Below are 22,399 nucleotides of genomic sequence, written 5' to 3' on the forward strand. Positions count from 1 at the left end.
CTGGGGCAGGTCGGGCAGGTCATTCTCTGTGGGGGCCAGCCTGGCAACCACTCAATGCCAGGAGCGTGCACCAATGCCCCCCCAGACATTGCTGAGTGCTGCCGGAGGGCAGAATCCCCCAGTGAGACCCCTTGCATAGAGGGCGGGGTGACACACACACACACACACACACACAGAAATAAGGCTCTGGGTGGGTGGGGAGAGCTCCTGTGGTGGGCAGGTATGTGAGGCCAGAGGACCCCATCCCATCTTTTGCTGCAGGTCAGCCGTGGGCTGCCAAGGCCTGGCAGAAGGACAGAACCACTGCCAGGCTGGGATGCTGGGCAGCCTGGGAGATGGGGGCCGAAGGGGCCCCTCACGTCACCCTCTCCTCCCTGCCTCCATGGGCCTCTGGGAAGTCCATGCTGAGCGTGATGAGACAGAACAGCAGGCCTGCAGGTACGAGGCTGCAGGGCTTAGACACAGGTGTGCTCAGTATGTGTGGATTCCACTGTGAATTCACCTACTTGCTAAACTTGATTTGTCACCCCCAAATCAATACTCAGGGGCTCTTCACAGTCATTCTTAGGCACATGCGAAGTGGCGAGAAATCCGAGTCACGGACATGCATGCGTCCCGCGGGCACTCTGCCTTCTTGCTTCTGCTCAGACTGTGAACCAGGGGCCTTTGCAATGTGGAATGCCACTTCTTTGCATTTCTGTTTCTTGATGGGCAATTCTGCTGTTTAAATCAGCCCCAGAGTGTACAGAGGCGGAGGTGGCTAGCGTTACGAAGAGCAACAAGGCCATGACGTGGCTTACAGAGAAAACACACATTAGATGAACTCCACTCCAGCGTGAGTCACAGCACCGCTGCCGCGAGTTCAGCGTTATCGAATCAGTGATAATATTAACTCAGGAGTCTAAACAGAAACACACGTGACCCAAGGCTACGTATTGATCGGTTGGGACCAGAGGCTGGTAGGTACCTGCCCTGCCGTTCTGCCGGCAGCAGCACCTCAGTATTCAGATTCAGGGGGTGCGCGATGCTAGAGAACAATACTGCGAGTAATGAGAATCAGCTGTAGATACATTGATATTTTTTCTCACCCTTATTTCTGTGAAAGGCTCACAATCTCACTTTACAAAATCTGGCCATTGTGTAGAGAAAATCCCCCACAGTCCCACCCCTGAGTGTGCCCAGGCGCAGTCACACCCACCCGCTTTCACAGCCCCAGGCCCTGCATCCTGGTGGACTGCCCGCCTTTACCCCTTCTCCTTGCTTAGCGGTACCTCCAGGGGGGAATGATATTTTCCCACGCCACTGCAAACTCTTTCAACACCCGACTTTTTAACCAAAATAAACTGCATTCTGTCATGATTTTAGATTGATGGAAAGGTGGCATAAACAAGACAGAGAATCCCTATATGTCCTTCCCTGCCTTCTCCGGATGCTGAAAGCTTGTCGAAACGAATGTTCAAACACTGGCGCATGACTAAGAATTGAACCCTAGGCTTCATCTGGATGCCCCCAGACTCCCCCTGAGCATCTGTCTCCTGCTCCGGGATCCCGGCCAGGTCACTGCACCGCATTTGGCAACGTGGCCTTTTGCATGCACCGTGATGTGTGTTATTATCAGTATTATTATTATTTTCATATGTTGGGCAGTACACTATTGCCCATTACTGGGTGTTTAGGTTGTTTTGCTTGGCTCCTTTTAAATAACCGTGCCAGGGAAAGCTCTGTATGTGTGAAATGAATAGCCACGCACAGAAACTGTGTATTCCTCTCCTTTTGTTCCTGAGGACAAACTCCTGCGTATCAACCCTGGGTTCAAAGGTATCGGGAACCCCATCCAAGGGCCAGCTTGGCTCTCAAACAGGCCACAGGAAGGCCACACAGAGCTGGGGGCACTCGGTCAACCGCCCCCTCACCCAGCCGGCCCTGAGGACTGGGCTTTCCGTCGTGGACCCCGGCAGCTCTGCCTTTTCCTCTTTTCTTGAAGCGTGGGTGCAGCAGGGTGTACAGCCCGTTCACGTGCAGCTCCACGCCTTTTACACGCATGCCCAGGCCGCCCTCAAAGACCTAGAAGGCATCCAGACCCACGGGCTTCCCAGGGCCTCCTCCTAGAGGCAACTGCTACTCTGACGTTGTTATTGTCAGCTTTACAATAATCATCATCCTCACTTTCTCTCTTGAAGACGGGCAACGGTACAGGCTCCGACTGCTGGGTGAAATATCTATGTGAGAAGGAAGAATCCTGGAAGATTCTACGAGGTTCTAGAAGACAGACAGCCAGCATCTGCTCGGAGGTGTTGGGAAGTCAGTCTCTTTGGCCTGGGGGTCAGTGAGCGGATCCTGAGGGGGTGCGGCCCTGGCTCTGGGTGTTTGTCCGGACGCCCACTCGCTCTTTGAACCTCAATGCCCCACCTGTGACATGGGGGCCCCAGCGCAGCACACTGCAGGTCACTGGGGACAAGCCCAGTGCCCAGAGCGTCAGTCCACGGCAACGAAGATCAAAATAATGAGGAATACATAACATACTACGTACAACCACAGAGACGTGAGTCTGAATTGTTACAGGTAGGAGAGGTGGCTGCCGGGGTCAAGGGCCGACTGGCCTGGGTCAAGGCCGAAGGCCTTTGGCTCTGGGGCTGAGGTGGGCTGTGGCTGAGGAGGGCTTGGCATCCTCCGGCCCATCCCGATTTATCCTAGTTTCATGGATGTATGGATGTTGGAGCCTCCGTGGGGGCCGCGGCTGGACTGAGGTCCCACAGGGCTGGGGTGGGGACGTAATGCTAAGCCAGAGTCTGGAAAGGGCCACAGGTTTGGTCTTCCTTCTCCACAGCACTGCTGAGAAAGACGCTAGGATTGCTCGTGCAGACCCGGCCAGCCAGGGCCCCCCAACTGCCGGGGCTCACCTGTCAGATGGAAGGGAGGAACACCCCAGAACCCCCGACTCGTTGGCTCTGCTTCCCTCCACCACCATGGGCACGGTCTGATCACACATGGCTCCCCTCCATGCCCAGGAGAGACCCCGTTCCCGCCCACGCCTTCACCTCTGGGTGCCCTGGCCCGGGCCCCTGTCCCCCTGGGTCTCAGCTCAGCGGTTCAGCCATCAAGGGCCTGTCCTAGAAGGATTTAAAAATAGCTCATCTACTTTTTTTTTAAAGTTTCAGAAATGCCTGCAAGTAGCCCAGGGCAGCAAGGAAGCCGCTGGGGGAGTAAAAGAAACCGGAAGCTCTTTCGACTTACCGGCTTTCTGGGGAGAAGGCAGGTAAACCCCTTCCTCGGGCACTTCTCTTAAAGCTTCCTTGCATCCTACTTCTCAGAACGAAACCAGCATTTGCTCCCTCCGCCCACTCGGGCCTTTGCAGTAGACTGGAGAGTTCAAATCAGAGCCGGGACGAGGTCCCATAAAACCCCAGAGCAGGGGCCTTGCCCCCCGCCCCTGGCCCGTCCCCAGTCCAACAGCTGGGTTCCAAGTCGTCACGGCCCAGGCAGACAGGCCCACGGCTCATGTTTTCAACATGACCAATGAATACACCTTGTTTTGTTCGGTTGAAAGCTACCTTCACTTTTAGCATCTATGACAGGGTCTCTGCCTCGGCACTGCTGACATGGGGCCAGGTCGTTCTCTGGGGGGCCGTCCTGGGCACTGTGGGGGATCGAGAAGCCTCCCTGGCCCCCTCCCTGTCGTGACAATTACAGATGTCCCCAGATGCTGCCCAGTGTCCCCTGGGGGCAGGACTGCCCCCACCCTGTTCCCTTGAGAACCACAGCTCTAGGATTATTGAGTTAATGTCTTTGCATCCCCTCAGTGCATTCATTTTAAGTAGGAATTTTCAACATAGCTGTTGACCTCAACTTACTTTTTAAGAATTTATTTGTATCTAGATGTAACTGACACACAACTGTGTGTAAATTGAAGGTGTACCTCCTGCTAATCTGATCATTTATACACCCACTAGCATTACCAGGCAGCTGCTGAGGATCTGAGCAGTCCTACCGCCCCTCTGGGCTTTCCTGGACAAAGACAGGAAGAGGCACGCACTGCATGCACTAAGACGTGGCAGAACGAGTAATCGAGGAAGCAAGGGTGGTGTGCGGTGTGTGGGGAGGGCAGGAAGGGAAAAGAGGCCACAAAGTGGGCATGATGGCTCTGCGGAGGGGCGCTCCTGTGTTCAACTTACGCATGGGTAGTTCTCAGTTGAACAAATATTTATTGGTTGTATTGAATTGAATATTTGATTGTACCCCTCAAATATTCACATCTACCCCACCCCCAGCCCAGCATGTGGCCGTGTCTGCAGGAAGGTGTTTGCGGATGTAAGGACCTCAGGATGGGGTCATCCAGGACTTACAGAGTTTCGATCCAGTGACTGGTGTCTTTACAGAGAAAATGGAGCTGTGACACTCAGACAAATAGGGAGGGCCCCAGGAGACGAGGCAGAGCTGGGCGTGACTCAGCCACAAGCCGAGGGGCACCACAAACCATGGCAGTGCCCAGAACCTGCAGGAAGCAGGAAGGACCTTCCCCTGGAACTTCTCGGGGAAGTGAGGCCCTGCCCACACCCTGATTTCGGACTTTTGGCCTCCAGACCTTGAGAGAGTAAGTTTGTTTTAAGCCACCAAGTTTGTGGTCATTTGTTAAGGGCCTCACCAGGAAAATAATGGTTGATAAAAAAAAAAAATTTGGCTGGAGCTGTGACAAGTGAGGACCTGGAGAGAGAAGGGTCCCCCCACCCCAGGGCGCACAGACTTGGGGCACTTGAGGAAACACGGAAAATGTACCTAAAACCCCTGAGCATTTGCCTGCAGCTCCTAGGCCTCCGAACACCCAAGCTGTCTGGTGGGAGGGGCGGCCTGCTGGTCTCCTTCCCTCTGGGACCGAAACCCAAACACGACAAGCTCCTGGGATTAGGAGCCAGTTAGCTCAGGATTCCCAAACCTCAGAATCTCCTTGGGGGGCTTCGAAATACATGGATGCTGCACCCCAGCCAGGCCGGAGAACGTGCTGGGGCTGGGCTGGGCGGGGCCCGCTGGAGAGCAGGCGGCTCCACTGGGCAGCAGAGGGCGGGGGCGGGCCCCCCCGGGACCCCCAGTGCAGGCCCAGCGCCCACAGGAAGGTGGTGCCCAGGGTTCAGTGCCCCTGGTGAGGGGGGTCCAGACATTTAATGATAGTAGGAAACAGGAATAAAAGATCAAATTCCTGCCCTGAGAGCTTTTGTGCACAGGAAAGGTGGGGGGAAGGGAGGGATTCTTCAGATGCACAAATAGATGATTACAGCATGTGATAAAGTGCTAAATAGTAAACATAATTTTTTCCTGTAAAAGGCCAGATAGCAAATTGTTTCAGTTTTGTGAACCCACATGATCTCCACTGGAACACAACTCAGTTGCCTCCAGAGACAAGACACAAGGGGTATTCTGCGTGCCAATGAAACTTCACTTGTAACAATAGGCAGAGGGCCAGGTTTGATCCCCTGGCTGCAGTTTGCAGAACCTTGAGCTGCAAGGATGGCAGGCCCTGGAGTTACTGAACAGCAGCTCCTCAAAAGGTGAAAGGAGAGTTTCCATCTGACCCGGCAGCTCTATCCCTAGGAATCTACTCAGGAGAAATGAACATACACGTCTATGTAAAACGTGTGCAGTAAACAATAAAATGTCCATACCAGCATCCTCCCTGGCAGGCAAAGGTAGAAACCATGCAAACATTCACATGAATGGATAAATAAAATGTGGTGTATAGCCACGCACGGGAACATCGCTCGGCTGTGAGGAGGGAGGGAGGCCCTGACACGCGCTACATGTGGCCGGGCCCTGAACACACGGGGTCCTCAGTGAGAAACACCAGACACAGAAGGCCACACAGCGTGTGACCCCATTCCTGTGACACGTCCCCAACAGGCAGATCCAGACAGAGCGTGGGCTCATGGGTGCTGGGGCTGGGGGAGGAAGGAATGGGGCGCAGAGTTATTTTCAAGGGTGAAAATATTCTGGGATTAGTGGCTGTAATTGCACAGACTTGTAAATATAACAAAACTGCACCCCTTACATGAGTGAATTTTATGGCAGGTGAATCATCTCTCAATTTTTTTCAACAAAAGGAGTTAAATAAAGGAGGCTTCCTAAGGCAGAGTGTGCATGCCCAGAGAGTGAGGGTGGGGCCGGGGCTGGTGGGGACCCCGGGGTGCGGTGGTCCGAGGGGAGGGGCCGGTGGGACCCGGAGTTCAGGCCGTGGTGCGGTGGTCGGAGGGGAGGGGCGGTGGCCAGAGCCAGGCGGGTGTGCGCAGGCCCGGCCTTGTCTGCCAGGTGGTGAGCTGGGGCTTCATTATGACTTTCGAGGTCTTTCTCCATAAAAAAAAGTCAAACATACTTTATGACCACATTGGTGTAAAGATGAATACAGTCCAGGTTGGATTATTACATTCATGGGTTTCCTATGATTTTAAAAGAAATGAAAGCACTCTCGTGTGCTTCGTGGATAAGCAGGCCTGGAGACCAGGTGGTAGGAGGGGCTTCCGACAGACCTGCTGGGAACTGGCAGGGAACCGGACTGAGGCTGGGGTGGGAACGGAGAGGAACTTGAGTGGTTGAAAATGTGGGGGAGGGCTTGAGGACGATCTGAGGTTCAGGGGGGCCCCTCTGCAGCCAAACCAAAGGGCAGGGTTGTGGCAGAGGGGAAGAAGAGGACCTGAGACTGGGTAAATGGGGGTGTCCACTCTCAAGGGGCGACAAGGCCAACTCCAGACATGCCTTTCTTCCAATAAGTCTCTGCAGCCCGAGGAGCAAAGCCTGGCCTGTAAGCACGGAGGCGCGTTGGCCCCGTGACCCTGGCACCCGGCCCAGACGGCCTTTGATGCTGGGCGTCCAGCTCCCGAGAGTGCAGCGGAGCCCCAGCAACAAAGCTCGCGGTGATAGTTCAGGGCGAGGCAGAACCTTTTCAGTTTGAGAGCGGACGCTGGGCAGTCAGTGACTCCCTGGGGCCACCCAGGCCCTGCCCAGGCCCTGTCGCCAACCTGACGTGGAGTCTGCTCCTACACTCACTGAGCCCAAGGACTTGTCTCTGAATTCTCTGCAGATGCCCGTGGGAACCAGACCCTGTCTGGGGTGCATTGTGTCCCCGGTACATTCAGGTTGAAGTCCTGATGCCCAGGACCTCAGAATGGGCCCTGATTTGGAACTAGGGTCACTGCGGGTGTTGTAGTTAAGATGACGTCAAAGAGCAGGGGGCCCCGATCCAACAGGACCGAGGTCCTTATAGAAAGGGGACATTCGGACACAGGTGCACAGAGAGGAGGCCATGTAAAGATGGAGGCGGAGGTGGGGTGGGGCTCCCACATCCCGGCTGTTGGCTTGGCCTCACCTGGTGGGGGAAGGGCCGGTGACAAGAGGCCAGAATTTGGGCCATGGCGATACCTGCCCCAGTGAGGTCCTCCCCATCCCCCGCTGACTGGATAGAGGCCATTAAAGCAGGTTGGCAAATTTTTCTTGTAAAGGGGTGGGCACATTGCAGCTGCTCACTTGAGGTCCCTGTAGCAGGAAAGTGGCCCGGGGACAATATGTACATGAATGGATGTGGCCATGTACCAGTAAAACTTTATTTATAAGAGACACTGTCACCCCGTGGGGTAAGTTTGCAGTCCCTGGTCTGGAGTTTCTGTGACTTCAAGTCACAAGCGCCCCACGATGGGGGGGTGCTCCCTCCCCCGCAAGCCTGCACCCCAGCCAGATGCCCATCACACCTGTGCTGGGGGCAGTCTAGGGAGACCCACCCGGCTTCTCCCACCGCCTCTGGGGGTCTCTGCCGGGCTTGCCCACCCAGCTGCCCACCCTGAAGCTCAACAGTGTGGCCGGCTGTGTACGTGTGTCAGTGCATGTGAGCTGGGCCCTGAGACAAGCGTTTCTCTTCCTGAAAGCCCACTTGATAAATTTAATTTTAAAAAGTCTAATTGTGGTAAAATGAACATAACATAAAATTGACTATTTTAACCATTTCTCAGTGCATAGCTCGGATTCGTTAAGCACACTCACATGTCGTGCAGCCATCCCCGTGATCGTCTCTGGAACTTTCCATCTGCCCAAACTGAGGCTCTGTCCTCATGAAATACTCACCCCCCTCCCCCAGCCCCTGGTCCCCACCACCCACTTTCTGTCTGTGGATGGGGCTCCTCTGGGGACCTCCTAGGAGTCAATCAGACAGGGTCTGTCCTTCCGTGTCTGGCTTATATCCCTGAGCACCAGTCCCCAAGGCCCATCCAGGCTGTAGCAGGGGTCAGGAGTCCTTCCTTGTTAAGGTGGAATAATAGTCCATTCAGTGAATATACTACATTTTGTTAATCCATTCATCTGCCAACAGATACACTCTTCTGGCTGTCGTGAACAGTGCTGCTGTGAACATGGGTGCACAGATATGTCTTTCAGGCCCTGCCTTCAGTTCTTAAGGGTGGGACTGCTGATCACACGGCCCTCCTGTATTAATCGTCTGAGGAAGCCGGGCACACCCACCACACCATTTTCCACGGTGGCTGTCCCCTTTCACAGTCCCACCAGGGGAGCCCAAGGGACCCAGTTTCTCCAGGTCAATACATGTTGTAAGCCCATTTTAATCTGAATTTCATTATCTTCACCCATTAAATAGGATTGTGGTCCCTCCCCACAGGCCTGCTGGAGGCCCCAGGGGAGACGGGCTTGTTCTGCTCACAGAAGACAATGGTTGTCTCCGGGCTGGGTTGCCAGGAACCAGGTTAGAGATCCCGGCTGCATTTTGTTTTGTGTGGGGGGTTTTTGACCATTCCTGAGGACTGATCCAGAAAGCCACTGGGCGATGAGCATACCGGGAGGAGGGACGCTGCCCTCCTACACGCGCAAAGATCCATGCAGCACGCACATGAGTTCCTGGAGCAGGGGTCGTGGGGCTGGTGGCCTCGGAGACTGAGTTTCCCAACCCGCGGCCGGCTGCACTGCCTGGGATGACGTGCAATGCAGCCCGGGAGGCCGGAGGCCGGCAATGAAAACAAGCCCTCCGTGGGGCTCCCGGCAGCAAGCTCCTCAGCCCTGTACGTGGGGAGCTGGGAACCACACAGGGCGGTCTGCGCCTTCCTGCAGGGCAGCCATGGCTGGCTCCTGGACACGTGCAGAGCCCATGGCCGACAGGGCCACCAGCGCAGGAGGGGATAGGGCGGCCCGGGGCCTCGGGGAGCCTGGGCATCTGCTCCCTAAGGTCACAGGCCCTGGGCTGTGCAAAGCTCTGAGAGTCTTGCTGTCTGATGGCAGGTTCAGGGGGGCCTCTCTGGGCCACCCGGTCGGTGTGTTTTCCATGTTGTGTCATGCATCCGCACAAGCGCGGTGGTTGCTAACACCATCTGTTTAGGGTCTCACAGTTTGGGGGGTCAGGAGTTGGAGACAGCTGAGCCAGTCTGCCCCAGGGCCTCCAGAGGCTGTGATCCAGGTGTGGCTGGGGCCCGCGCCTGTGCTCCTGCAGGCTGCTCATGCATTTGCCTCCGTGGCGGCAGGCCCGGGGTCCCCACTTTCTTGCTGGCTGGTGGCTGGGTGTCAAGCTCGGTTCCCAGAGGCTGCACTGGGGTCCCAGTCACACAGCCTCCTCCATGGACCCTCTCGCAGTGGGGCAGCTCACGTCCTTGAGGCCAGCAAGGGAGAATGTGACTAAGGGCATGCTGAAATGCAATCTTCTGTGGCATAACCTACATGTGGGTGTGACAGCCATCACCTCTGCCACCTTCTCCTGGTTGGAATGCAGGGTACAACCCCGGAAGGACACTGAAGGAAGTCTGCAAAGTGCCTGAGACCACCTCCCCAGGCCCCTGAGCAAGGAGTGAGCCTAAGCAGGGGTGCTGGGGGCTGAGGGGGACCCCCCTGCTGGGTCAGCCCTAAGCAGGGAGGGCTTTGTAGATACACATAACTTATATGCAACATACATGCATATGACTTATGCACATTTTATACTCTTGTGTGCATACATGTTATATATACTCTGCACTTATATTTGTGAATAAATTTAGAAAGACATGTAGAGCTTTCCTATATAATAACACAGTATGGTATTTGGATCACAGAGAGTGGGGGAGTTTCAGACATGAGGCTCAAGGATTTGCCTTGCTTTAGCTGGAGGCCAAGCTGGGCCAAGCCTGACCACCCCCCAGGGCCCACAGAGAGGCCGGTGCCTGGAGCCCGGGGCAGAGGGTGGCCCCGGACTCAGTTTTATAAAGCTATTTGTATTTTTCTATCAGACTGAATCTCTTCCTGAACTCTTCAGTTCTTTGTGGAACAAGGCAGAATATTAATAAATCAACACAAAACCCGCAGGGCTGGGAGTGCTTGTGAGCAATGCCACCCCCGCACTTGGCGGGGTGAGTTTGGCAGTCACAGGCCCACGAAAGGCACCTGTTTGCTGTCCCTACAAACCAACCACCTCAGCGCCGGGGACACTGGGGCAGATCAGCTTTGTCTGTGGGGCTGTCCTGGGTACTGTGGGCTATTGAGCAGCATGCCTGGCCCCTCCCACCAAGAATCCTCAGGCTCCAAACATCAACAGCATCAGGTGGAGGAACAAGAATTTCCAAATCACATGGCTGGGAAGGGGTGGAGCAGGGCTGGAACCCGAGTATCCTGCCTCCTGGGTCTTAGGGGTGCAGATCCAGGCTGCCACCCCCCGCATGGAAAACAACCAGCCCTGGCCAGGTGCCAGCCTCGCTTGTCTGCGAGACCAGGAAATGGCCCAGAGAGACACAGTTACACAGAAAAACATCCTGAGAATGCAAATTGCTCCTCCCAGCCCCTGGCCCTCGGCCCCTGCCACTGCCTGCTTTAGAGGGACTGTGAGTTCTCAGCTCCTGCCCCTGCCCGGGCTGGCAGAGGTGCAGAGGCCTGGGGGGCCGCCCAGGAGCACCTGACATGGGTCGCGTGGCTCCGAGTTGTTTTGAAACTTCTCTACATTAACGAGAGCAAAGGCGGCCACTCCCAGCAGTGCTGGCCACTGTCCCGGGCCACAGGTCACCCTGTTCTGCACAGCAGCCAGACAGGAACCCAGAGCTCTGGCTGGTGATGCACCTGGGACTCTGCAAGGACCCAAACTTCCACCTGGTCCTCGGGCTGGTTCTTGGAGCTGCTGGGCAGGGGGAGAAGGGAAACGTGGGCGGGGAGATGCAGCTGACCATCTGGCAGGAGCTGGCCAGTGGGCTTTGAGCTGGGAGCACATGGTGGTTTCAGGGAAGTGTGGGGAGGAGCGCCTGACCTCAGGTCTGCAAGTGTTTACAGTAACAAGGTGGATGCCTGCTGGTCACCAAGTCGGGGACACAGGAGCATGGGCCACTGCAGACACCAGGAAGGAGGGCAAAGGTTCTAGTCACCAAACAGACAAATGACAGGCATAAGCCCCAACTCCTCAGTAACCCGGCGTCTGATACTCGGGGGCTTCTTAAAGCCATACACACTGATGCTGACAGTTCTGGGGTCAGGCGGGCAGGGCCGCGCCTTCCCATCTCTCTAACCCTGCCCCCTGCCCCCTCTCACAGGGACCCTGTGAGGACCCTGGGCCCTGGGAACCCGGGCACCCCTGTCTCAGGGGCCTTGCCTACCCCCTCTGCATGGTCTCTCCGCCACATGAAGGGACACGTCCACAGGTCTCAGGAACAGGACAGGAATGCCTCTGGGGGCCATCCTGCTGGCCACACACACGCTGTTCTAGAAGGTTGTTAAAAAATGATCAGCTGAATTTACAGCCAAGCTGTTACAGTCACTAGAGTGATGGGCAGGGAGGCCGGGTGGCCCCGGCGCCCTCTGGGGATCCCCGGAAGCCAGACGTCCCAGGGAGCTCAGTCACAGACCGGCCCTGCAGACTGGAAGGGCGCTGGGCTCTGGGTGCCCTGTCCTGGCTTGCGGAGCTAGGGGGCTCCCGGCTGCACAGATGCTTTTACGGGTGAGGATGTTGTTATGGGCGGGAGCATGTCTCCCCCAAGTCCACATGTTGAATCTTAACCCCCGAGGTGGTGTAGTCAGGAGGTGACCGGATCCTCAGGGTGGAGCCCATGTGGGATCAGTGCCCTTATAACAGAGTCCCCGGAGAGCCCCCACCCCTTTCCTCCACGGAGGACACGGCAAGAAGGTGGCGATCTGCCACCCAGAAGAGGCGCCTTGCCAGAGCCCAATCGTACTGGCGCCCTGACCTCGGACTTCCAGCCTCCAGCCTGGTGAGAAAGATGCGCCTGCTGTTTATAAGCTACCCGGTCTGTGCCAGCCTGGTCAGCAGCCCGAACAGCCAGAGATGCTTGGGAATAGCCGTTGCTGATGTAATTATTTAAGTAAAGGTACGGTCACACTGGAGTGGCGTTGGCCCTGGTCCAGTGTGACTGGCGTCCTTGCAGAAAGAGGGAATCTGGGCACAGACACAGGGCAAGGCCTTGGGGATGGAGGCGGAGATCAGAGTGATGCTTCCGCGACCCAGGGGACACCAGGACAGAGAGAAGCTGGGGGGGGCAGGGGACAGAGCCTCTTCTGACCTCAGGAGGGACTGGCCCTGCCACGACACGGCCTTGGGCTCCGCTCCGGCCTCGGCCTCCAGAGCTGAGGGGGAATAAGCCCTGCTGTTCTAAGCCACCACCTGCCATCCGGGTCATTTTACAGAAAAGGGACAGTAGGAGAGAGAGTAAAGCCCCCTCCACGGGTCACGGAGCTGGTGAGGACCATGCTGGCAGGAGAGAACAAGGAGCCTAAGGCGGATTTCCAGTTGCTTACAGCCTCAGTGGTCTGGGGGCCACACCCCAGGGGCAGGGAACCCCTCCTCCTCCTGGACCCCCTACCCTGCCCCAAAGCCCCCCTGCTGGCGGCCGCCAGGTGCCTTTCTTTCAAACTCAGTTTGGCTGCCACCTCCGGGCAGCCTTCCTGGCCTTGCTTTCCTTGGGCACTCTGCCTTTGTGCCATTTCCTCCTCAGCCACGTTGGGACTTGAAATAATCTTTGCATCTCCGGTGTCCAGCCCCCAGGCGGACACTCAACAAATGCTTGACAAGCTGTGAAGGGGGCTGCAGGAGGCATGTGTGTGGAGGAGGATCAGGGACTAAGCACCTGAGCTGAGCGTGCTCCCGCCGTGCCCGCCAGCAGCCTGGATCCTCGGCCCTGACTTCCACCAGGCTGCATGGGAGACCCTCCCACCTCTTCCTCGCCCCTTTGGTCTACGCAGAGCATGGAAGCAGGCCACAAGGAAGACTGGACATAATCTGGGGCAGTCCCCATGTCAGGAGTGCTTTCTGGGGCAAACCCAGCTGGACAAGTCATCAATCTGTGGTCTGGCCCCTCCCTGCCCCTCACAAGAGTTTTTCTTTAGGACAGAAAATCCCTATAATGAGACAAGAGAAAAAACAAGAAGAAAGGACAGTCTGGGTGACAGAGTGATGTGGGTGGGGGGCAAGTCCCTCACTTGCAAATTACCCTGATGGCTCCCGGCGGGGGGTTGGCTGAGTTCTCAAACTGCAGGAGGGTGAGAATGGCCCGCTGCCCTGGGGGTAGGGGGCTTGCCTTGCCCACCCGTGTTCCCCAAACAGGGCAGCAAGGCACCCTGCAGCCACACTCCCCAGCTGCAGCCTGAACACCCTGCCCTGCGGGGAGGAGGTTTTCCGCTCCGCATTCATGGGGACACCTGCCTTTGAGGGTGCAGACCGAGGGCTCCCCACCCCCAAGTGCCGGGTGGAGCCTCACGACTCACCACTCAGCAGATGTGGAGTCAGGGCAGATGCCGCTCTGCCCACGGCTGGCCCCACTTCGTGGAGTAAAAATATTGACGTTTTCACGAGGCAACATTTTGCCAGTTCCTCAGCTCCTGCTGGGGGAGCAGCTGATGTTTGGGAGGGGATGGGAAGGTGTGTGTGGGAACCGTCTGTGAGGGCCCAGCGTGTGGCCCGTGCCCTGCTGGGAGCCTGATGTCGGTTCCAGAACCCTCTCCTTAATGCAGGACGGTGGCCTCATCCTGTGAGACCTACTGGGATCGGGACTTTGGTCTATGGGATTCCTGATTCACCATGACAAAGTGAGAAGGGAAAATGGAAAATACTCTGCCATGGGGACAAGGGACAAAACATTGGATCCTTAATATATAAAGATCTTCAATAAATCAGTAAGAGGTTAACAAACCAACTTAATGAATGAGGGATCCTGGATACTGTGGCCAACAGAATAAACTCATTAGTGGGAAAACTGGTGAAATTCCAGTCAGTTCTACGTTTTAGTGAATAGTACTGCAGCAAGGTTGATTTCTTAATTTTTAAATTTTGACAGATGTTCTCAGTTATGGACAACGCCACCCGAGAGGAAGCCGGATGAAGGGTGTAAAGGGACTCTGCACTGTTTCTGCTCCTCTTCTGTAAATCGCAGATCATCCCAAAATTTGAAAAATGAACTGTTAACAACGGACCTAAACAACACACAAAGCACATTTTAAGTGACCACTATGAGGAGTTTTAAACTCTCTAGTAATAAAAAAATAAGAGATGATAGAATGAGATGTTACTTTTAGCTTCTGACCCAAGAAGATGATGAACCTGGAGCGGATGTGGTGAGGGACCCTGGACGGGGGGATGTGGATTAGGTGAGAATGTTTCCATGTGAAATTTCCAGATTTTGATAACTCCCCTACAGTTCTGTAAGAGAATGTCCTTGTTTTTAGTAAATAACCAACAGGGTCTTTAGGGGTTAAGGGGCATGTTATCTTCAAGTGGATCTCAAATGGCTCAGAAAAAAATCACTATGTATCATGTATAAATACATATATATGCAACTATCTGTGCATCGAGAACTACGTAACTATATGCACTATAAATATGACATATACACGTGTGTACACACACACGGAGAATAAAGCAGACGAGCAAGGGGCTGGCAAATGTGCTTCAAAAGGGCATACTATTCTTACAACCTTTCACTAAGTTTGTATGGAAAACAGAAAAAGTCAGTGTGGAAAGTATTTTAACTGGTCACCTCCAGGTTGGGACAGCAGGGGAATGTTCCCTGACTTTTAAAAAACTAGGGTTTCATCCACATACCCCCAAAATTTCCACCCTCTTAGAGTGTACAATCCCTTTATTACTTAAGCCTCGGTGTTTCCTGAAACTTTTTTAAAACAAGCGTGTATTACTTTTATAAATAGGAGAGAAAAACTATTAAACACAACCTGACCTTTCGGTCGCTTTACAAACTGTACCAGCGCCCCGGGCCTGGGTGTCTTGGGGGTGTGGTGACAGCGTGAGCTTGACCCGGGGGGGCCCGGCCCACGCTGTGTGACAGACGGGGCCCCGTGTTGGTGCAAGTGTGGGGCCGCTGGCATTTCCCACCTTTGAGGACAGTTTCCTGCTCCTCGATGGCTTTCCCATCTGCTCAGCAGGCCCATAAATTCAAAGCAAGGGCTGCACATGGAAGCCGCCTGGAGTGGCAAGTCTGGATGAGGAGGCTGTGGGCCAGGATGCTGGACACGCTGGGGTGGCCTCGGGTCCCCTGTGGGCCCGGCTGAGACTGAGGAACGGGGCACGCGGGGAAGAACACACACAGGCTTCGGGGCCGGCCGGCCTGGGAGCAGAGCCCAGGGTGGATGTCCACCAGCGGCCCCCGGCCTTCCCCCAGCCTCAGCTTCCTCAGATCGAGAAAAGGAGACAGAGCTGGTGGACACACGCCCCTCGAGGGGAACTCAGGATAAATACCGCATCTGGAGCCGACAGAACAGGACCTCAGCCTCACAACTACCGCAGAGAAGCCTGACAACCCGACCTCGGCCGGGGCTCAAGGTCATGTCCAGTGACGTGTCCTGACGGCATGTCCCGCTGACATGACAGGATGCGAAGGCCCTGCACCCAAGCTTCCTCCCTAACCCCATCACCCCACCCTCACCCCAACCCCAACTGTGAGGAAAACACCAGACAAACCCCAGTGGGGAACTTTCTGCAAAATTCCTGCCTAATCCTCCTCCAAACTGTCCAGATCATCAAAAGCAAGGGAAGTCTGAGAAACTGTCACAGTGCAGAGGGGCCTCAGGAGATGTGAGGACAAAATGCCAGGGGGGGACCTGGTCCAGGAGGAGGACACCAGCAGAATAACGGAGCCAGACGGGATAAAGTGTGGAGTTACCTCCCTTCACACAGACGCATGGGGCAGGCTTCCTGGGCGGGGTGATGCCACAGGGCCATGTCGGACGCCAGCCCGGTGGCGGGCAGAGCAGCTCTCTGCTCCGTGTTTGCAAACCAGCTGAAAGGAAAAGGGTTAACCAGAAGGTAATCAGCAGCCGCAGTGTGCTTCCCGCTGGCCCCATCCACCGCGCTGCGCACACGGCCCGCGCTTCACGTGGGCAGGAAGGTCTGGAGCCGGACGTGCTCAGGTTGAACATCCTTGGCAGCGCCCCACGGGGCAGGTGGAGAACGGGGTGAGCTAGCTTTGCAGCACGGCTGGCTGGCAGCTCCAGGAAGAGACTGGGAAGGTGTCGCAGTCAGATCCTTCCTAAGCTGCTGGATTTAGATTGGCACACCCCCTTTCCACTTGGGACCCACGGTCTCTCTTGTCCCCTAGACCTCACCTGCAGCCCCGTGACACCATGTCTGCCGGAGGAGGGCCCCCATGTGCTGGCATGCTGCCTGGATTCTGGGCAGGCAGATGCACGTGGTGATTTCTGCTGTGGTGGGGGCTCGGCAGAGGTCGGGGAGGGCTCCAGCACCCAGGGGAGTGGACAGATCTAGCACCTGGCCCTGGGAGTGCAGGGGCTCCCCTGGGTGGGAGTGGGATGCAGGCTGCCACCACCGACCAGCCAGGGGCTGAAGGGGCCGTCCTGGGCACTGGGGTAGGGGATTGAGTGGCCTCTGTCCCCACCCACTCAGTGCCAGGAGCATCCCCTGGTGTGTGACAACCACAGATGTCACTGCCCAGTGTCCCCTGGGCCATGCCCCCCACTAGGTGACAGCTAATCCCCCTCACCCCATGAACAAGATCATGGCGGAATTAAACACCTCAGGGCGAGAAGGAGGGAGGTGCTGGGCCCTCTGCTGCTGGACTCTCCCCAGTCCGGGCTCCTGGCTCAGAGGGGTCGGAGGAGGGGGAAGCATGGCGCTGACAGGCTCTGGCCGGCTTGTCGCTGAGGAGCCGGCTGCTTGCTGCACTTCCTTCCCAGAAAACTCAGAGGTGCAGACTCTGCCCCCTAGGCAAGGACGGGCTCTCCCACTGCAGAACTACATGGAAGGGAAGCCTGCCACCTCTCGTCTCCCGCCACCATCAGTGCTGAGCCCTGTGGCCACCCCTCGCTGTCTGTGCTCCTGCAGTTTCTGTTCACTGAGTGTACGTTTATGGAGAAACGTCCGGGCAACAGTCCCCTTTGCCTCCTGGCATGGGGTGGGTTCCCCCAGCTGGCAGTGAAGGGGGTGCAGGGGCTGGGTGGAGGTGGTGGGCAGTGGCGAGGCAGCAGGCATGACCCAGCCGTTGGTGTCACTGAGCAAATACATAAATATGCCGCAGACATTCCGAGGCTTGTTTCTTGTGGTTGGAGAAGGTATTTGCAACCAAGTAAAGAGGAAGGCAGGAAAAAAGTGGGAGGTGTGGCTGGGAACCGGGGGTGCCAAGGGGAACGCACAGCTTTTAAGTAGGCAGGCCTGCAGTCAGGTCCATAGATGACAGGTAGGTACATGCATACGCAGAAGACGCACAGGCAGATAATAGATGGTAGATCATACGTAGATACACAGACTGATGATGGATTGCTAGCCAGGTGAGGGAGGGAGGCAGGCAGACAGATTCAGCTAGCTACCATTATGGAAGCCCCCCACGTCCTTGCATGTATATGCATGTACATCCATGCACGTCCCCGCTCTGCCCATGGAGACCCCCAGGCAGCAGTGACCCCCCGAAAACCACAAGCACACAAGGAAGCAAGGCCCACCCCCAAACAGGGGAACTGAAGGCCTTGAGATCCATTTCGTTCACAAGCCCCTGAAGACGGGTCTGAAGCTGGCAGACAACAGATGCCTGCGTCTTTCTGACACCCAGTTAGCAGGCGATGTGGACGGTCGGGTACCAGGGAAGGGGATGCTGGCATGGCCTCACCCAAAGGACGTTTGACCAGCGCTGTGACACACATTGTACGGCAAGCAGGGCGGACCCCATCCTGTCCTCATGGGCTCATGGCCCACAAGGAAGCACATAATTCAAACTTCACAACAGCTTTGAAGGGAAAATGTGAAAACTCATGAATGTGCGGCCAGGGGCCCCTGAGTTCGCTGGGGGAGGGTCCAGAGCTGACCTGAGCAGAGCAGGCCCTGGAGGAGGCGCAGAGGCTAGGCAGGGGTGCGCATGGACCCATGGGCGCACTTTCACTCTTTGGGTCTGTGCTGGTAAGTGTGGGTCCACATGCCAGCAGCTGGGACCTGGGACCCAGCCGGGAGGGCAGAGGGGACGACTTCCTAGCCACTGAACATGATAAAGCGGCCACCCTGCTGCCTGCAGGTGACCGGAAAGGAGGTACAGGGACTCGTCCCTGCACTGCTACACGAAGCCTCCGCAGCAGGCCCAGGGCCGCCACGCTGAGGTTGGTCTGCTTTCCCTCCCTGCAGGGCCCCCATGGTATCTGTTCAGCCTGAGTGCTGTCGGCCACCCCTTCTACTCAACTCCCTGGTGTTTTCTGCTGTAAAAATTTTTTTTTCTTTAGTTTTGAAATCATTATAGGTTCACGGGAAATTGCAAAAAAAGGCACAGGGACTCTCCCCCAGGGTGACATCTTGCATAATCATAGTCAGTGTCATAACCAGTGTCTTAGTCAGCTCAGGCCGTCACAAGATACCACCGGCTGAGGGCTGGAGGCAGCCGTTCATTTCCACGGCTCTGGCAGCTGGACGTCCGAGATCAGGTGCTGCAGGCTTGGTTCCCAGGGAGGCTCTGCTGCCCACCCTGCAGACACCTGCGTCTTGCTGTGCCCTCAACATGGAGGTGCGAGAGCTCTGGTCTCTCCCCTTCCTAAGAAAATGAATACCACCATGGGGGCCCCACCCTCACGACCTCATCTAAGCTAATTGCCTCCCCAGGGCCCTGCCACCCCACTGCAGGCTGTGGCTCCAACACAGGAATTTGGGGGACTCCAACATTCAGCCGATGACCAGAAAATCGACACTGATACAAGCCACAGAGGTTATTCAGATATCCCCAGTTTTAGATGGATGTATTTGTGCGTGTGTGCATGTGTGTGCGTCATCCCATGCAATTTGGCACATGTCGGAGATTCATGCCCCCACTACCACAGTCAAGATACGGAACAGTCCCAGGACTCCCTCGTGCTACCCCTTCTAGCCACATGCCTCCCCGCCCCTTTGCTTCCCTAACCCCTTCCGCAGTGCATGGATCAAACATCCATGGTCCTCAACAAAGTACCAGCAAACCCACTCCAGCAATATATAAAAAGGATTGTACACAATGGTCGTGTGGGATTTATCCCAGAATGCAAGGTTGGTTTAAGGCCGAAAGTCGGTAAATGTGGTACATGCTACTAACAGAATGAAGGACAAAACCCACATGATCACCTTAATAGGTACAGACCAAAATCTGGCAAGTTTCTATGCCCATCTGTCACAAAAAACCCAACACACTGAGAACAGCGGGGAACTTCCTCAGCCTGGCCCAGGGCCTCTATGGAGGCGCCACCGCCAAGATCACACCCAACAGTGAGGGACTGCTCGCCTCCCCCTGGGACCAGACACGAGACAAAGATGCCCACTCTTCTGGCTTCCACTCAGCATCATGCTGGAAGCTGAAACCCGGGCAGCTGGACACGGAGGTGAAATAAAATGCATCCAGACTGGAAAGGAAGAAGGAAAGCCACATCTCTGCTGGCAGGTTTGGTGTAAAATGTGATGGGGACAAATCACATGCAAGTGGTGTTGCTTGGAAACCTGGCTGATCTCTGGAGACAGAACTCTTTTCCTAAGCTGGGTGGGGATGCAGGGGGGCTGGGGGCTGTGACGGGAGTCCTGCTGAATTGCAGCTGGTATTTCTGTCCTAATCAGCCCCCTTGGGACAAACAGAAGGGCATCAGATGAGAGTCACCCTGAAATAAACCCGGGGCGGAACTCTCTGCAGAAGGACAGGTAGTAAACAGGCCTCTTAAAACACGTCAAGAGTTTTCTTTTGCCTTTTTTTTTTCCCCCTCAGGTTACTAGCTGCCCAGAGCCTGCCAGGGAGGTCAAAGGGCCTGTTCCTTGGCTGGGAACACGGTGGGGACAGAGGGCTGGAGCTGGCCACCAGCCCTGTGGGAACACTGACCCGTCAGGAGCTGCATTTCTGCTCCATCCTCCCCTGACCTTTGCTCCAAAGTGCCCGCTGACGTAGTCATCCTTGGCCACTGTGTGGGAACTCCAGCTCCTCTTGGCTTCGTCCTCCAGGTCCTGCATCCTGGGAACCCTCGGCCCTGGCACACAGGGATGGTTGGTCACCCCGTAAACTCTGCCAGTTGGCCTTCTCTTCCCCAGGCTCTCCTGCTTGGCTTCATGGCCCCATGTTTCTCCCTGGTGGCTCAGGTGTGACAGCCGGGGACCCTGTGCTAGTCCCTAGTACTGGCTGACTCCCAGCCTCCATTCTCCACGCCTCCTGGTCTCCCGCCTGCCTCTCAGCCTTCCCAGGTGTCCCCACCTCTACTGCTTGGATCTGGTCCTCCCTCCAGTGTCCAGGCCATGGGGGCAGTAAGGATCAGAGAACATGGCTCTGGTGCCCCTGGGCCCTGTGCATAGAGGGCTGTACAATGTTTAGGACCACTGAAAACTTTCCTGCATATATGTTGCAACATGGATGAACCCCAAAAACATGATTCTGAGTGAAGGGAGACAGACATATATGTGAAATGTCCAGTACGGGCAAATCCACAGGCAGGGAGTGGACTAGTGGGTGTCAGGGGCTGGGGAGTGACTGCTAAGAGGACGGATCTTTCTTTTAGAGTGATGGAATGTTCTGGATCTAGAGGGTGTTAATGGTTGTGAGTTCTGTAAATACACAAAAAACTCTTGAACTGTACACTTAAAATGGGTGATGTTTGTAGTATGTAAATTTTATCTCAATAAAGCTGTTAGAAAATAAATGATGGGTAACAACATTATCAAGGCATTGGGCCCTTTGTCCAATGGATTTTTCAAGGGCATCAGTTTTTAAAAGAATCATTAAAAAAAAAATTAGAAGTACCATAGGAGAAAGAGAGATGTAAGGGAGATCAGGAAGTCAGTTTTCAATTTTCCTCTGTCAATAACATAATAGTTTCCACACATAGATGATGAAATTGAGGCTTAGAAATGGTAGAATTATATGAATTATATCAAATAAAGCTGTCATATCTATCTACTTACCCATCCATCCACCCACCTATCCAACCATCCACCCATCCACATGATAGAAATCGTAGAACTGTAACTATAATTCAGGACTCAACAAAATCATGGTCCAACACTATTCTCATCCTTTTAAAATGTCAATACATATTTTATTTTTCAAAGTTGAACATGATTTTAAGTACCTTGTTTCCTGGCTTCCTGATGCTCTCGGTAACCTAGCAACTCAACATCCCTCAGAGGATACAGTGGAACATTCTCGTTTGGCATGTTTGACTCGCAAACGAGTAGTCCATGCTCAGAAGGCTTGTGTGAACCGATGATGCAGATGTTAAAAATAATCAGCCCTCCTCACCACTTCTTACAAGATTCGTAGGAATACTCCTACGTGCCAATATTATTTGCCAACATGCTGCTCTGCCTCCATGCTGTCCTGTTTTTTTCCTGTAGGAAGTCAACAATGCAGGCAGGATCTGGTTTCAGCACTCTGCAGACCCCATGTGCTGTCCAACAGTGAGGGGCTGCTGCCCGTCACCGGTGTCTCCATGGGCACCCAGCCTGGACAGTTTCTGTGCAAACCTCGCTGTGCTGGGGCCTAGGCTGACCAGCAGTGACATCTGAGAGAAAAACATGATTCCAGCTGCTACTTTGCTCCTCTCGGGTATTTTCCAGATTAAACTTATTCATGACCACTTCCTGGACAATAATGAAACCACCGTCCTAGCTAAATGTTTTATAGACAACATGGCCAACAGCTTTATTCTGTTGCCATACGGGAATTCTGCAGCTGCTGTGGAAAACAGCATGAAGCCTCCTCAGAAAATGAAACACAGTTACCATCTGATGTAGCAATTCCACTCCTGGGTATATACCTAAAACTGGGCGGCAGGGACTTGAACGTATATTTGCACATCCGTATTCACAGCAGCAGTATCACACTAGCCAAAAGGTGGAAACAACTCAAGTGTTCATAACAGATGCACAGGTACACACAACACGGTCCGTCTGCACGCTGGGATGTTACTTGGTCGTGAAGAGGAAGGACTCCTGACCCCTTGATAGCGTGGACGGACCTTG

The 22,399-nt window shown here is 55.0% G+C and overlaps 1 protein-coding gene and 1 long non-coding RNA gene across 5 annotated transcripts in view; one reads left to right on the top strand and one right to left on the bottom strand.

The window, feature by feature from the left end:
* Window positions 1–22,399, bottom strand: part of GNG7 (G protein subunit gamma 7) — a 101,460-nt gene that overhangs the window by 27,566 nt on the left and 51,495 nt on the right. The gene's annotated exons all lie outside the window — the stretch shown is intronic.
* On the top strand, window positions 1,901–6,375 carry LOC118915168 (uncharacterized). 4 transcript variants are annotated; one of them, XR_005025984.2, is made up of 4 exons: window positions 1,901–3,256; window positions 3,951–4,088; window positions 4,377–4,591; window positions 5,317–6,375. It is a non-coding gene; the product is annotated as an uncharacterized LOC118915168 (long non-coding RNA). The 4 variants fall into 4 exon arrangements; XR_008992969.1 differs by having other exon boundaries at window positions 5,444–6,375; XR_005025986.2 differs by having other exon boundaries at window positions 3,951–4,078.

This window comes from Manis pentadactyla, chromosome 12, assembly GCF_030020395.1.
Source record: "Manis pentadactyla isolate mManPen7 chromosome 12, mManPen7.hap1, whole genome shotgun sequence".
NCBI lineage: Eukaryota > Metazoa > Chordata > Mammalia > Pholidota > Manidae > Manis > Manis pentadactyla.